Source organism: Marmota flaviventris, chromosome 2 (genome assembly GCF_047511675.1).
Source record: "Marmota flaviventris isolate mMarFla1 chromosome 2, mMarFla1.hap1, whole genome shotgun sequence".
Taxonomy (NCBI): domain Eukaryota; kingdom Metazoa; phylum Chordata; class Mammalia; order Rodentia; family Sciuridae; genus Marmota; species Marmota flaviventris.
The window spans coordinates 151,299,236-151,314,960 of NC_092499.1; the positions used below are offsets into that span (position 1 = coordinate 151,299,236).

Sequence of the window (15,725 nt, forward strand, 5' to 3'; positions counted from 1 at the left end):
TGTATATATACTTATTCCTATATGGCATATTCTTTTTTTTTAATATTTATTTTATTTTTAGTTTTAGGTGGATACAATATCTTTATTTTTATGTGGTGTTGAGGATCAAACCCAGTGCCTCCTGCATGCCAGGCGGGCACACTACCACTTGAGCCACATATCCAGCCCCATGGCAAATTCTTTAAAATGAAAATTGGTGGGTCAAAGAGTACGTGCGTTTGAAATACACCACTAAATTTTTCCCAAAGAGACTACCTAGGAACAAATATAACAAATCTTGATGAGTTGCCTGAATTTTAATGATGGACAAAAAATTTGATCAGTGGGATAAAACAGTATAATTTCTGGATGATGAGTCAATATTGTAGAATTTACCATTTTCCTCCTAGTTGATAGATAAAAGCACTACAATTCCAAATAGAATTCCAGGGTGGTAGTGTAGAAAATTCTACATATTGGTCAGGAAGTTTACCTGATAAGTAAAATGATCAATAGCCAGGAAATTTTGGAAAAAGGAGGCCTTGTCAGAAATTGTAATTTGACGTAAATTCAAAGCTAAGTAGTATATCAGTTCAAGAACAGAGATGGACTTTTAATGATTGTGTTGAGCTGCATTTATCAGATACTGTTCTATGTGCTTAATTACATTCTCACAGTAATCTTTTGAAGTAAGCACTGGGTTAAGAAATTGAAACAAAGTAACTTGCCTCTGTTCAGGTAGCCTATAAGAGGTAAAATTACAGTTATGAGGTAAATTTATAGTGTAGATTTTTGAGGAAAGGATGGGTTATTCAATAGTGTTAAAACTGTTGATTATCCACTTTTTAAAATGTTTGTTTTCTGCCTTAAAGGTCCACCCTTTCCCTCAACCCAAATGAAGCCTAAATTTTTTTGGGTGGAGGGGTGGGTGGAGGGAGGGGAGGAAGCAAACAAAGTCACAAAATACTTGCAGAAAATATAGAGCACATTTTTTTAAAAAAAAAAAAATATGCCTGGATTGGCAAGGACTTCTCTGCATGATATTAAGTAATAAAGGGAAAAAAGCTTTTACATGCATGATATACATCTGAATTTGTGAACAAAATTTTGTTCAGTAGTGCACCTGATACAAAATTATTTGAAAATTGAAAATAGAAATTTGAGGGTGGTTCCCTGCTTTTCTAAAGAATTGTCTAATTATGTAAGAAAATGCTTTGAATAATTATTAGGAATATTTTCATTGGTTGAATCATAGAAAGTGGTTGGATGAAGTAGGATTGGCTGCTGGATTTTCAAGCTATTTCTCATTGGAGGAAGCAATAAAATTTAAGATTGTTATTATATATGCTTATTATTTTGTTGTATGCTGTAGTGTTTTTATGTCTCAGGGATAATTTTCTTCCCCAATGGCTATGTCTGAAATTAAAATATAGGTTAGTATGGAAATGATTTATACCCGTTTTTACCATTATACTACTAATTTATAATATTCTCAAGAATCAATTTATTTTATCAGTTAAAGTACAATGGACTTTTTTCAATAGTTGAACATTTTTAAAAGTTAAGAACTGCAGAAAATAGCTAAGCTAATGAATAAAGCTAATTATGAAATCAGTATTTACAGTTAGAAATTGTTTCTTGAGTAACAGTAACAATAGAGTTTTAATTTTGGTACTTAACAGATCAGTGCATATTTGCTTCATTCTGCTTTAAAAGTAAAATAAAGACTCACTGTGGTTTATGAACATTCACTTAATTGTGTCTGCCAACTTTTAATGGTCTTCACTGTAGTGATACTTTGATGAGTCTGCTCAGCTTGTACAATATTTTTCACTAGGATTACTTTTGAAGTGTTTTTGACAAAGCATTTAATTTATTAGTATACTTGGCATTTTAGATTCTTATATAGTTGACTGATAACTCCATATTTTTAACTCTTAAACTTGTTTTTAGGATATTTATATAAGAGTTACTTTTCAGATCATACCGTGCCTTTTCTCCCAACTAATGTTTTCTTGTTGGGAGCTTGCAGACTGAACTTTTATTTCAGATTTAAGGAAGACTTAAGCTGCATATCAGTGATAGAGGTCAGCCATCCACACCAATAGATAATGAGGTTGAAAGCAGTCTGTGGTTTTCAGGGCTATAATGCAGTATATATAGCACTGCTTCTGGTTTGGTTTGAAGGAAAAACAATTATAGTAGTTTCAGTCTTTTTTTTTTCCCCCATCTCTTTTTTCCCCAATCCTGGAAACAGTGTTCTGGCTCTGAGTTTTTACTTGCTCTTTAATCTTTTTTTTTTTTTTTTTTCTATTTAGAGACCAAACATAAACTCAGTACAGTTCTAAGAATAAAACTGAGTAGAAATAAGATAGATCACAATGCTGCCAAGGAAAATGTCTTTTAAAATAATAGTTTTTGTGAAAAATTTGGAAGCGTAAACCTGTTTCTTGACATAAACCTGATGTGATAAAAATTTGATCTACTAAAAGATTAGGAATCTAGCTGTAAATTATTATGTGTAGTGTGACCATCTCTGACTGCTCAGTCACAGAACTTTCCAGGCCCACACAGCACTTTCACATACTCAGCACCGAGTCCTGACTGAGCAGCATAGTAGCTGAAGACAAGCCAGTGGATTGAACAAAATTATTTCTTATTAGCTATATCTAGACTGATATTCCTGAAATATTTGACTGGAACTTGGTTTGCATCTCTGAGATGAAAAGGAAGTTCCAAAGACAATCCTGAAAATCCTTATTTAATATTTAATTTTAACATTTAATATCATGGATTTTTAATCTAATTTGACCTGTTTCAGAACAATATTTCCTATATAAACTGGTAATAAAAATAGGCCTTTGCTATCTCTAGCCTAGAGTTCTTTACTTATTTATTGTAGAGAAGAGTGGCTTCAGGTTGCTCCTTTATGGGTTAGCAAGGTAACTTTATTTCCATTCCTTCTTAAACAGATAAATTCTTAATAATGAGAAGTATGTGGGGAGGACATGGGTAGAGAGTTTCATTTCACATCCTAAAAATGGATGGACACAATGGACTCTGAATGATTACACCACAGAGCACTGATTTAGATCAGAAGAAAAAAATAAGGTTTGTGTTATAGATACATTTCAGTTACCAGAATAACCTATTTTGCACCGAAAGAAGCCTGGGAAGTAGGTTGATTGATGATTGAACTCAGACATCCTAGTTTATCATATGCAGAAAGGTGAAAAAAGAAGCTGATGTTACTTTCTTTGGGTATTAATTAGGGCCATAAGATTAGCGTATATCTGAAGTAAAATTTTTTTTTTTTTTTTTTTTTTTGCTCAGCTGAAATATTTTCAGGTTTTATTTTTTAAATAGTGTATATTCCCAAAGATCAAAAAGTTCATTTTCTGTCTTGGTTATTTGGGGAATTTTTACTTTTTTGAAATTGTCACTGATATTTTGGGGGTTTATAGATAGTTTCTGATGACTGAATATTACATGCTAAACTTGATGATTAGCTCTTCTAATTCAGTATGTAATTCTAGAATTTAAGATACCGGTAATGACTAGTTCTTTTTGTTAGTTCAACAAACATTAATTGAGCACATTTTGTTTTAGATCCCTGTCCTCTAGAAGCACATAGTTTTCAGCTCCTCTATGTTGTAATAGTCAATGTGAAATGTGTAATTCATTGTTGTAAGAACCAACACATTTGCATTGTTTACTCTTAAAAAGTAAGTATGAGCAAGCAAACTCGCACTCATCCTGTAAGAGCATTCTGGTGTTTTCTTGGTTGAGTGAGTTGGTAGAGAACTGTGTCTGTGTAGTTTCTGCATTTTTCCTGTTTGAACTGAATCTGGATACATCCTCAGAGGTGTTTTTAGTAAGTTTGGTATATTTCAATTGGAGAAAGAGATTGAAATTACAAAAGTACTTGAAACTTACAGTTCTTTATACTCCTCAAATATACTGACCTGGAACATGGACACTGTGCTAGCTTTACTATTTACAGTTAGGGTCTAACAAGTTGTGAAATATGTAACAATATTGATTTTTAAATGGTATTTTATGTTCAACATATACTCCTGTCCAATGTGTTCCAGGTACCTTTGTTGGTGTAGTGAGCAGTGAACACACCTCTGTTCTGATGGATGATAGAGTATTTTAATAGTGAGCGTAGACAGCAACAAATTAAATACTGTAACACAATAATAAGTGTTAGAATTCCTAACATGCTATTTCTGTTTAACAGTCCCTCCTCCCCAAAGTGTTACTTATTTTATGATTTTTCTTTATAATTTTGCTACCTAAATATGCATTCCATCAACACTGTAGTTTTGTTTCTTTCTAATCTTAACACAAACAGAATCTTCCTGTGTGGATTCTGTTGTGTGTGGAATTTTTCGTTTTGTTTTTTGACTGAGCACTGTTTGAAGATGATCCATCTTGTGGGTAACTGGTTCTTTAGTTTTTTTTGGGGGGGGGGGTACTGGGGATTGAACTTGGGGCACTTAACCACTGAGCCATATCCCCAGCCCTTTTTTTGTATTTTATTTAGAGACAGGGTCTCACTGAGTTGGTTAGGACCTTGCTAAGTTGTGGAGACTGGCTTTGAACTTGCTATCCTTCTGCCTCAGCCTCCAAGTCGCTGGGATTACAGGTGTGTGCCACTTTGTCCATTGGTTCATTAGTTTTCATTGTATTCATTTATAAACTTCACACTGATTTATTATATAAGGACTTACTATCATATTGGCTTTGGGGAAAAATAATTTATTTTAGACTTTTATGGGGATTTTTTGGAGGCAAATATTGTATACATATGTCAAAGGAGAAAGAATTAAGTGTCATAGCCAGTCATTGGCATACTAGCAGTTGTATGAAAGGTAGTAAGCTGCTTTTGGTGTTCTTATGTTTACCCTGACATTAAGTTTGTCTTAATTTGTGAGACATTTTATGATTCTTAGAACCATTATTTTAAAGTGTTTCAGTAGGTATATACTTATCTCCCCTGATCAGACCACTAAAAGCTACTTTTTATAAATACATGTTTTGGACAAAAGTAAAAAGATGTCTGCCTTTTGAAATAAAATAGTAGGAAACTTTTCTTGGTAGTATCACATAAAGGAACTTGAGGAGACTTCACTGATTTTTTTTAATAGTGATACATGTTGTACAATTTAGTTAAACAAAAGTACAGAAACCCATATTTTGATGCTGTATCACCTTAAAATCAGAAGACAGTGATCCTGGCAAGTAGTTTATATTAAAGTTGTAAGTGTCAGAAATATGTGTAAATAACAGTGGCCCCTCGTGTTTAGTGCTGATTCTGACAGGTAACTGAGCTAAGTGTTTTATGTGAATGATCAAATGATTTTGTTAGGTACTACTATTAATCTGAGGCTATATTTACTTATTATAGCTAGTTGAACATCTTACCTCATAACTCATACAAGCGCGCGCGCGCACACACACACACACACACACACATATATATATATATATATATATCTTCATACATTCTAAGTAAGCGTCAGATGAGTTTGGAATGGTGTTAGGTGAGTCTTAGATCAGACAAATGATATGAATCATGAAAGCTGGAAGAGAGTGCAGACTGGACTGAAGGAAGCAGCTATTGCTCAGCTCCAGCTGATTGTTGTCTTGGAGGAAGGAAGGCTGGATCTTCCAGTTTTTCAAAATGGATTGTAAATCTGGAGTTTTACATTGTCCTGACTTATAAGTTGCCAGCTAACTTATGCCTTTTTATTGCGAAATATAGTGCTATATGTATAAAAGTACATAAAGCAATTGTACATTAATGAATTGTTATACAGTGAACTCCATATAAACAACATTCACCTGTTGGTAGGCGAGATCCTATACAGAGAGAGATTCAGTAATATAAAGACTGAAAGGATTTTCATTGAATAACCCTAAGTTTATGTCACTTCCTATCTGAGTTTGGGTTCTAGAATCTGTGTCCTGTATCTACCACTTAATAGCTGTTTTCTCATCTGTTAAAAAAAAATGTGTGAGTATAAAAATGCAAACAGTACTTGTCTTGAGATACTTGTGTACTCAGAACCTAACACATAGTAAACTATTACGTTAGTTCAGTCTTTTTAAGAACATTTTAGGTGAAGCTCAGATAAGGTGCATGTTGAAATTATGGTTTTGTGTGTATGCATATATGTACATAAACATTTATTTCTGAACAATGATTAGCCTGTAGATTAGTAGTGGTTGTAGCCCAGCAAGATGTTTTGTGGTTTGAGGGAAGGTTCGTGGGCTTCTGAAATGCTTACTGAAAAATTTATTACAGTGACATTAAAAGATATAGTCTTTAGTCTGCTGGATTAGGCAATAGGCATTAAAGACCATTTCAAATCCATCATACCTGGCTCAGTTTTGATATTTACCTAGTATGGTGAATGAATGATTAGAAAGTTCTGTTTAGCTTTTGACCTGCTGAACATATCATGTCTTTCCACGTGTTCCATCTGTACTTTTGCTATTTACATCCTGTTCTCTCCAACAATGCCCGCCACCCTATTGGTATAATAGACTCACAGAGAGTATGGCACCCCCCTCTTTCTCTTACAAACTTTTTCTAAAATAATTTTCCAAAATTCAGGTTTGATTAGTTTCTCCCCCACCTCATTCACACATTCAGATTCCTCCTTAAATTCCTTTTTTAACTGCCTTTATAAGTAAAAGATGAAAATTCATAACATAGATTCACTTCTAGTATACTGTTGGGCTTCTGTTTACCCCTGTAGCCTCACCTTGCATCATTCTCCTTATTCTCTGATCCTAAGCTATGCTTTCCTCATTTTTAGTTCCTAGCAGTTACTCTACTTCCTACTAACTTCTCCTGACACTGTTTTTTTCCCCCATAGTGCTTATTTAAGCCTGTGATAATATATTTAGTCATGAAGTGCTTTGATCATCATCATCTGGTTCTCCCAGTAGACTGTAAGCTTCATGTTCTCCAAAGTCATCTTGCCTATGTCTGGTTATCTGCAATTTAACACAGTGTCTAGAATACAATAAACTCAAACATTTGAATGAATGAGATGCTCTCCTGGGCCCAGGGCTTTTGATTGTGCTGTTTTCTCTACCAGGAAAGTTTCCCACTTCTAACCCTTATTCACCTGGCACCTGTCCCTCAATTCTTAATTCCTTAAGAATTTTGTCTTGAATCCAGAAAGTAGGTCAGAACTCTGTGCTTTATGCTCCCTCTTCTGTCCTTCCACAGTGCTTACAACAACTTATACTTAGTAGTCTTTTGGTTATTTGATTAAAATTGGGTGTCTCTTCTAGGTGAGAGTTGCTTCTTTCCTCTTCTTATTTACTTGCTGATTACATTAGACCATCTCAGAATGAGACTAGAAACTCTCAGAAGTCTTCTCCAACACTAGCTGCATTTTTCTTATCTTTTTGAAAGGGAAGGCGGTTGCTAGAGTAGCCAGCCTAGGACATTTTGCTTAATGCTAGGCCATGGTAGCCACATTCTTGGTTTGAGTTTTTATTGGATTGGAAATTCTAGTCTCCTTACGTTATCTTTCCTTTTTTAAGTGGAAAATTTTAAATCCATATAAAAGTAAATGAATATAATGAATCTACTCTCAACTAGTATAGTTATATCCAATTTATGTTCAGATGTATTTTAGTTATAAATATATATTTACATATATTTATATAATATGTAAATCATTGTGTCCTTCACATGATTTTGAAGTAAATGTCAAAAATGTTCTCTTCTGTTAATATTTGAGTACGGATCTGCCAAAGAATAAGAACACTTTTAAAAAGTATATAGCTATAGTACCGTTGTCAAACTTTAAAAATAAATTCTAAACCAACTAGTATTTTCTAGTTCTTTTAAATATTTAACTTTTCCTTTTAAGTGTGTGTGTGTGTAAATCAGGATCTGAATAAGGACCTCTTAATTATGATTGACATATCTTATATCTAGCTCTTGGGTATACAAGGTCCCCCATGTTTCTCTCTGTCTTATCTCCCCCTCATTAGCTTGCAGTTTTACTGGTTAAGGAACTGGATTGTTTGTCCTGTAGAATTTTTCTCAGTCTGGATTTTGGTCTTTGCTTCATTGTAGTGGTTACAGTGGAACTCAGCTCTCTATACTTCCTACAAGTTGGTAATTGGAGGTAGAGCATTTCTGTCCAATAAGAATATTAGGTAAAATACCACGATATAATTTAAAATTTTCTAGTAGCCACACTGAAAATTTTTAAGGTAAAATTCATCTTAACATTTAATTTAATTCATTTATCCAAAATATTGCTATTTTGGCATATAATAATATAAAACTTAAAAATGAGGTGTTTCATATTATTTTTTTATATTCAATACTTGAAAGCTATTTGTTGTGTATTTTATATATGTCAACCCATCTCAGTTTAGAATAGGCACACTTTAAGTGCTCATTAGCCACATGTGACTGGCTACTATATTAGTACAGATCTAGAGCAGTGATCAGATTTGGATTTGATTTTTTTTTTTTTTTTCTTTTTAATACTACTACTTCATAAGTGGTATAGTTCCAGGGGTTTTGTTGTTGCTATTTTAAGTGAGGTTAGCAGCTATAATCAGTGGCTAGATTTCTTAATTCACTAGGTATTGCAAAATGATGATGCTCAAATTTTATTATTTCTTCTACATTTATTATCAGGAATACCACTAAAAAGAGAAACTTCACTTTATCTACTGATTATCCAGTGGTACTGTTTTTATAGGAAAGGCAGAATGGATATTTAGCTTAATCCCTTCTTTAAATCTACTTTTTTTTTTTTTTTTCAAAAGACTGCAATGTCAGTGCTTATCATTTTTTCACATCACTGCACAAATGGGTGAATGGAAATATATTTGATATATTTAAATCCTTATTGCCAAGCTATTTTATTTTGAACCTTATATAATCATTAAGGTGAATAAATCTTAGGTATATACAGATTTTTGCCCAGCATATATATCAAGAAGGAACATTATTAGCAACTCAAGAGTTTTTCTTAGTTTTTATGCCCTTGCAGTTGATGCATATACAAGGATGGGTTATCCTAACCCTATCCTGACTTCTAACAGTGTAGGTCACTTTTGCTTGTTTTTTATTTTTTTTAAATCACATGTGCCATTTTTCATGGGTTATGAAATTCATTTCTTCATTGTCAAATATCAAAAATTAAAAAAATATGTACTCTGAAGCTAATCTTTTTTTTCAAAACTAAGTATGTAAATATGCTTTTCAAAAATCAAAATTGGTACCTTTTTTGCATTGTTTTCCCATATACCTCCAAACTGTTTTTAAAAAAAATTTGGAATATTAATTGCTGTGCGGTTTCATCATCCATTTGTAATATAGTTGGTGTTTGTATATTTGTTACTGTTTTTGATTCTTTGCCGCCCCCCCCCCCCCCCCATACACATCCTTTTCTTTATTGGTTTTAATGGCTGAATTTTTCTAATGTGTGAATGGTGTGTCATGGAGTAATAGTGGTTCTAAAAATCAGGGCTAAATACAAAAAAGATAAATTTAGAGAAATGTCACTCTTCATCTTTGCTATCCCATTCCCTTCTTCCTTTCTACCTGGAAAATTTTGAGAGGCCTTTTCTCTGCCTCCAGCCATTATAAAATACCATACCTAAAAATAGTTCTGTTTTTGATAATTGGAAAGCATTCTTGATTTTAAGCTTTCCCAAGGTATCTAACTGTCCCTAATGGAAATTTCTCAATATTTAATGTGCACAATATGGTAACTTATTTAAGTGAATATTTTTTCTAGGTAAGCAATAAATATAAGTTGCCTTTGAACTTGTTTTTAGCATACTTTAGGCTTCATCAAAAAATTCCAGGTCACCTGTGTCTTTCTTCCAACTTTTAATATTTCCTAATTATATGTATCTCATCCTTTTTCTTCTGAATTGTAAATCAAATGCTGAGCACAAAGTATTTCTAAATTTAACTGATGTTGAATATAGTACTGGATGCTAAATTTACTTCACTTATATTTAGACTTCTGCCCTATAGTTGTTGTGCTCTTGTTTTTTGGGGTTTTTTTTGTTTGTTTGTTTTTTGGTTTTGTTTTGTTTTTTTGCACTTTTATTTTGATAATTATTTTAACTCTTATGTTTAGTGAGTATTATCTTCTTACCTTGTATTTGTGAAGTGCGTTAAATCTCCAGGAATGTCTCTAGGACCTCTCTTCATTTGACTTTATTTATTTATTTTTTTTAAAGAGAGAGAGAGAGAATTTTAATATTTTATTTTTTAGTTTTTGGCAGACACAACATCTTTGTTTGTATGTGGTGCTGAGGATCGAACCCGGGCCGCACGCATGCCAGGCGAGCGTGCTACCGCTTGAGCCACATCCCCAGCCCCTCTTCATTTGACTTTCGATGGACCTTTTTTACTACCTTTTGGGTATCTCAGTTTGAGAATTTAAAAGCCAACCCTCAGGTCAATACAAATACATACCTTTTTTTTTCACTTTCAACACATATCCTACTTTCTTTGTACTTCATTCTCATAGCAGTGATCAGAATTTGAAATTAAATACAAAGTGAAATTTCATAGAAGGGACCATCCTTGTATTTCCTGCTAAGTTCCTGGCTCATTATTATCTCAGTAGTTAATCTCACATTGTATTTTGGATGAGGAAAAAAGCCAATAACAACAACAAACCCAACAAAAACACTTGGAAGCATAAAAGAAATCAGAAACAATTCAGTGTAGCAGTTTAGCTTATAGAAATAACCTAGAAAGTGCACCAGAGTGTCACTTTTCTTTACTACTTGGTTTCCTAGTGGGGGAATACAAGTCATTAGGAAATTGTTTAGCATGCTGAATAATCTGTTTTAGGTATGTATTTAGTAATGTTTAAGGGTCTAATTTTTAAAATTTTCATGGAAATTTTGTTCTTTTATGATATCAGATAAATAAGATATATTGTTCTCAAATTGAGAGATCTTCAGTTTGTATTTCCTGTTTTAGTGTATTCTCTGGATAATAAATGATGTTTTGTATTAGCTCCATTGATTTTCTTGTACCCTTACTGGTGGCTCCTTCTTAAGTTCCTTTGGTTCTTCCTTTTTTTTTTTTTAACCCCCAAAATATTGTAGTCCACAGGGTTATCTTAGTCCTTTGGTAATTGGATCTTTTCTTTAGGTTTCCAGGATGCTACCTTGTTAATTACTCTTAGATCATATCTACTCTCAGTCTTGATTTTCAAACCTGTATATCCAGTGGCTACTTGCCATGTCTGCTCTGATGGTTCCATAGGCACCTTAAATTAAGCATTTCTGAAACTTCATTTTAAGTCTTCCTGCCTTTCCACTCAGCTGCTTAATTCAGAACAAGTCATTTTTAACTCTTCCCATCTTTTCACTTTAACTTTCTATCTGGTCTTCTTGCTTCAAATCCATATTCCACATTATAGTCTTTATAATGAATTTTGACTATATTTGATATCTAAAATTTATTAGTGTCTTCCTATTGAGTTTAAAATCCTTGGCATTACATCATAAGGCTTGTTGTGATGTGGTACTTTTGTAACTTCTCTTTTTAACCCCCTTCCCTATTCCACAAATTATACAACTCTGTCATATCAAAGCAGCTGTCTTCTCAGTTCTTGTGCCCTCCTGTCTTTCCTCATTTGATTTGTAATCAGTCCTAAAGAATGGTGAAACTGCCTAGAATTGGGACCTGGAGTTTTGGCAGGAAGCCCTTTAGAGTTGGTGATCTGAGTAGTGTCTTTGCCAGCTGGAGCTTAGAACAAACGAACCAAACAAACTCTTGGCAGATTCTGAAATGCAGCTTTTTGCTTCTTCAGAAATTGTGATTCTAGTCAGTTGGTGCTGACTTTGTAGAAATGTATGCAGAACTAATCTAGCAACCACGAATTACAGTCACTTTTGATGCCTTCATGTTTCACTGATCATTTAATTTTTAGCCTGCTCTTTGACATTATAGTTTTATAGAAATTTGGAACTGGAAAGACCTTTTTACTTGAGATAATCTTGTCCAGTTTCCTAATTTTATAGGAGAGTAAAAAGTAAGGTCACATTTCTAGTTTATGACAGATTTGGGCTCTGGACTCATTATTTCTGAGCAAGTTCAAGTTGAAGTGCTTTGAAAATGAGACTAGGGATTTAGCAGAAGATCCTTGTGCAAGTTATGCAACTATTCATTCTGCATTTTTTAAAATAAAGCAAATTTTAAGCAAGTTTACAGCAAAAATATTAAGTTTTGAAAATCATTTATTTGCCTAAGTAATAGATAAATATTATAAAACAGTGCAGAACGGAGCATAGTACTAAGATTCCCCACCCTGATTTCTATTTCTGTACTTCAGAGGCTCTTGTTTCTTTCATCTTTCTAAAGAGCCCCCTTTTCTAAAACATCAAAATTCTGTTATTAATGATTATTTTTTTTTCTGTATATAGTCCCCATTAAAATGATTCTTAGTAAATTTACTGGTACAAAATATTTTTAGTCAATTTTAGTTTCAATTTCTGAATGATTTACTAATTTTTAACCCCAGCATTTTATCATTATCATTTTCAAGTGTAACAAAGTTAAAGAAATTTTATAGTAGATTTCTGAATTCTGACCATTGAGAGTCTACCACTATCATTTTACTATATTGGTATCATTCCATGCCTATGTGTTATCCATCTAACCATCCTTCAGTTCATTCAGAACTCCTCAAGGATTGCCTTATTGTACCAAAAAAAGAGAGAATTTTCTGCTTTTGCCACTGATGCAATGAAAGGATAGAGGGTGGAAAGAGAAGACAAGGTCTATGGTTTAAACTAGAAATACTTATTCTGTTTTTAAAGCTAATGATGATAAAGAGTGGTAAGGTGTAGTAACTCATGGATTAAATTGGTTTAGTGTATTGGTCAAGACAGTAACTAGTAATTCCTTTTGATATTTCATGTTTTTACATGGGTCTCCTTTCAGAGAACTAAATCAAGCTAATAAAAGCTCATTTTGACTTTAACAGAAGAGTGAGATATATTATCATTTTGGGGAAACCATTGAGTTGTTTGAGAAGTATACTTGTCTGATTCCTCCCTCAAAAAAATCATGTTAATTGGAATATGGAGAACAGTTATATTTTGGTATATTTTATTTTTTCCCCTTAGCTTGTACAAAAAAGTAATTTAAATTTCTCTTACTGCACTCTTGGAGATTGTATAATAAGACCTTAATGTGTAGAATCCTTAATAACAGTAGAATAAACTCTTTTTTAAAGTTTTTGTTTGTTTGTTTTAGTTGTTGATGGATCTTTTATTTATATGAGGTGCTAAGAATCGAACTCAGTGCCTCAAGCATGGTAGGCAAGCAATCTACCACTGATCCATCCACAACCCTAGCCCAACTCTCTTTTATAATTAACAATAAGACATAAAATAATCCTCTTCAACATTATTTGATTTTCCTAAAAACCAAAATAGAGTAAATATTTGAAATTTCAAGTAGGAGTGGAATTTGGTGAAGAGTGTGTTCTGTTTGAGAATAGAGTAAGGAAAGCAAAAAAGAGAAAACACCTGTTGAAAAAATGTCACCCACAGTCCCTTCATTTTGAGAATGATCACTGTTTACATTTAGTGGGTCCCTTTCAGTCTCCCTCCCCCATGTTTAAACAAACTTAAAATGTACAAACTGTTTCATAACCTGCTTTCTTACCCTAACATTAAATGAACTGTATGGTCGTTTAAACCATATGGAGGATGATAAACTGTTTCATACTAAAGAGTATGTTATCAAGGAAAGTGTCTGTTAGTTGTCAGATCACTTACAGTTTGGACTGATAGGTCATGGATTTAAAAAAGCAGTGAAGCAATGCTACTGGAAGTGGATCAAGAAAAGACCAGCTTAGAGCTATGCAAGCAGTTTTCATTCTTAATGTCAGCTGAGATTGGCAATTATTACAGATATTTTTATCACTTATATTTTGGTATAATTTTAGTGCTTAGCTGATACAACATCATTGCTTCATATTGATAGAGGAGTTTTTAATACCATCATTGCTTCACAATGGTAGAGCAGGTTTTTTCTTTTTCTTTTTAAAAATTCGTTGAATCCCGGTCAGTTTTTGTTAAAAAAAAAGACAAAACAGCTTTGTTTCCAGCAGAGGTCTCATTAAAGAGAGAGTTTGCTGCACTTGATTGGAAGATTGAAACAAAACCGCTCCTAAGGTTGGCAGTTCTTATCTATGGGAGTGAACAGAGAGATCCTTTCTCTCTCCTCTCTTATTCATCTGGCAGGGAAGTTAATCTAGTTGCTTTGAATTTAGGAAAAGCAGGCTTTCTTTATAAGCATTCGTTTTTCTAAAGTGGCATTAATCTTCAATTAAAACTGCTGTGGGAAAGGAGAAATGGGCCCATGGCACCTTGATGGACATAGTCTCATGATGCTAATGACAGCACTATAACAGAAAACAGATCTCACTTGTGAAATAAGCATTTATTTATTTATTTATTTTAATTTTTATTTATTTATTTTTTTAAAGAGAGAGAGGTAGAGAGAATTTTTAATATTTATTTTTTAGTTATCGGCGGGCACAACATCTTTGTATGTGGAGCTGAGGATCGAACCCAGGCCGCATGCATGCCAGGCGAGCGCGCTACCACTTGAGCCACATCCCCAGCCCCATGAAATAAGTATTTATAATAATAGATGATGGGGGATATTCTGAGAATGTTGTGTTCAGCATTCTTCCCTTTTACCCTCTCTTTTGGTATCTCTGAAAGATCTTTTATTGAGTTTACTTAAAAAATAAATACATTTTTAGGAACCCTAATTTTATAAAATTTTAACAGTAAGGTTGAACCTCTTAGAGCAGTTGACCAATTCTAAAGAAATTTATTTTGAATTTTTTAGCATTTATCCTTTAGGTAACTATTTTCCTCATGAGAGTTCATGACAGGAGATGAAACTGAACTATACTATGAATTGAGTATGACCTATATTGAAGCTTGCATTGCCTTTATTTTATGATGATACTTGGAATGGGGGATTGTTGTTAAATTTTTTTTGTTGTTTCTTGTGTTTGTATATACATGTGTGATGCATATATTGGATTTATGATTATAAATGAAGCTGAAGAAGGTAATTCAGTAGTAAAACTAAAACTATGAAGCAGTAGTGTTTGTGATATAAAGCAACATTGACCAAACCTATCAGATGGTCTTATGTTTTTTATATATACACACACATACATACACACACAGGACCATCTTTGTTTTAGAAATGATCAAGTGATCCAATCTCCACTGTAAAGCTGTGGTTTTCACATGTTTAAAATGGGGGTAATGGCACCAATTGATGCTTTACTAATTCATATACACTTTTACACATACACACATATATACACATATGTTACTGAATTCAGAGGTATTTAGCTTTTCTTTCCTTTGCAGAACACAAGGTATGCTTTCAAATGTTTATGTATCATTAGATATTTCAAAATAGAAGCATTCTGATTTTTGTTCAAATTAGCTTGAACACTTATTTTAGCTGGCAGAAAACTAGTATAGAGCAGCATCTGTCCAGAGAGTAAGTTAAAAACAAAGGAAGTTCCTGTGTGTAGTTTCCTGTCTCTTAAAACAAAAGCAAACTAAAAACCTTTCATAATTATTAAGCTTCTTTCAGAATATATTAATATTAATAGTATGAATTTTGGTATTTTATTGTGGTGATTGTTTACTGGATGTTCTTGTTCACTTGA

General features: G+C 33.1%; 1 protein-coding gene across 9 annotated transcripts in view; it reads left to right on the plus strand.

Moving 5' to 3' along the window:
* Positions 1 to 15,725, plus strand: part of Tjp1 (tight junction protein 1) — a 228,627-nt gene that overhangs the window by 142,547 nt on the left and 70,355 nt on the right. The window lies entirely within an intron of this gene.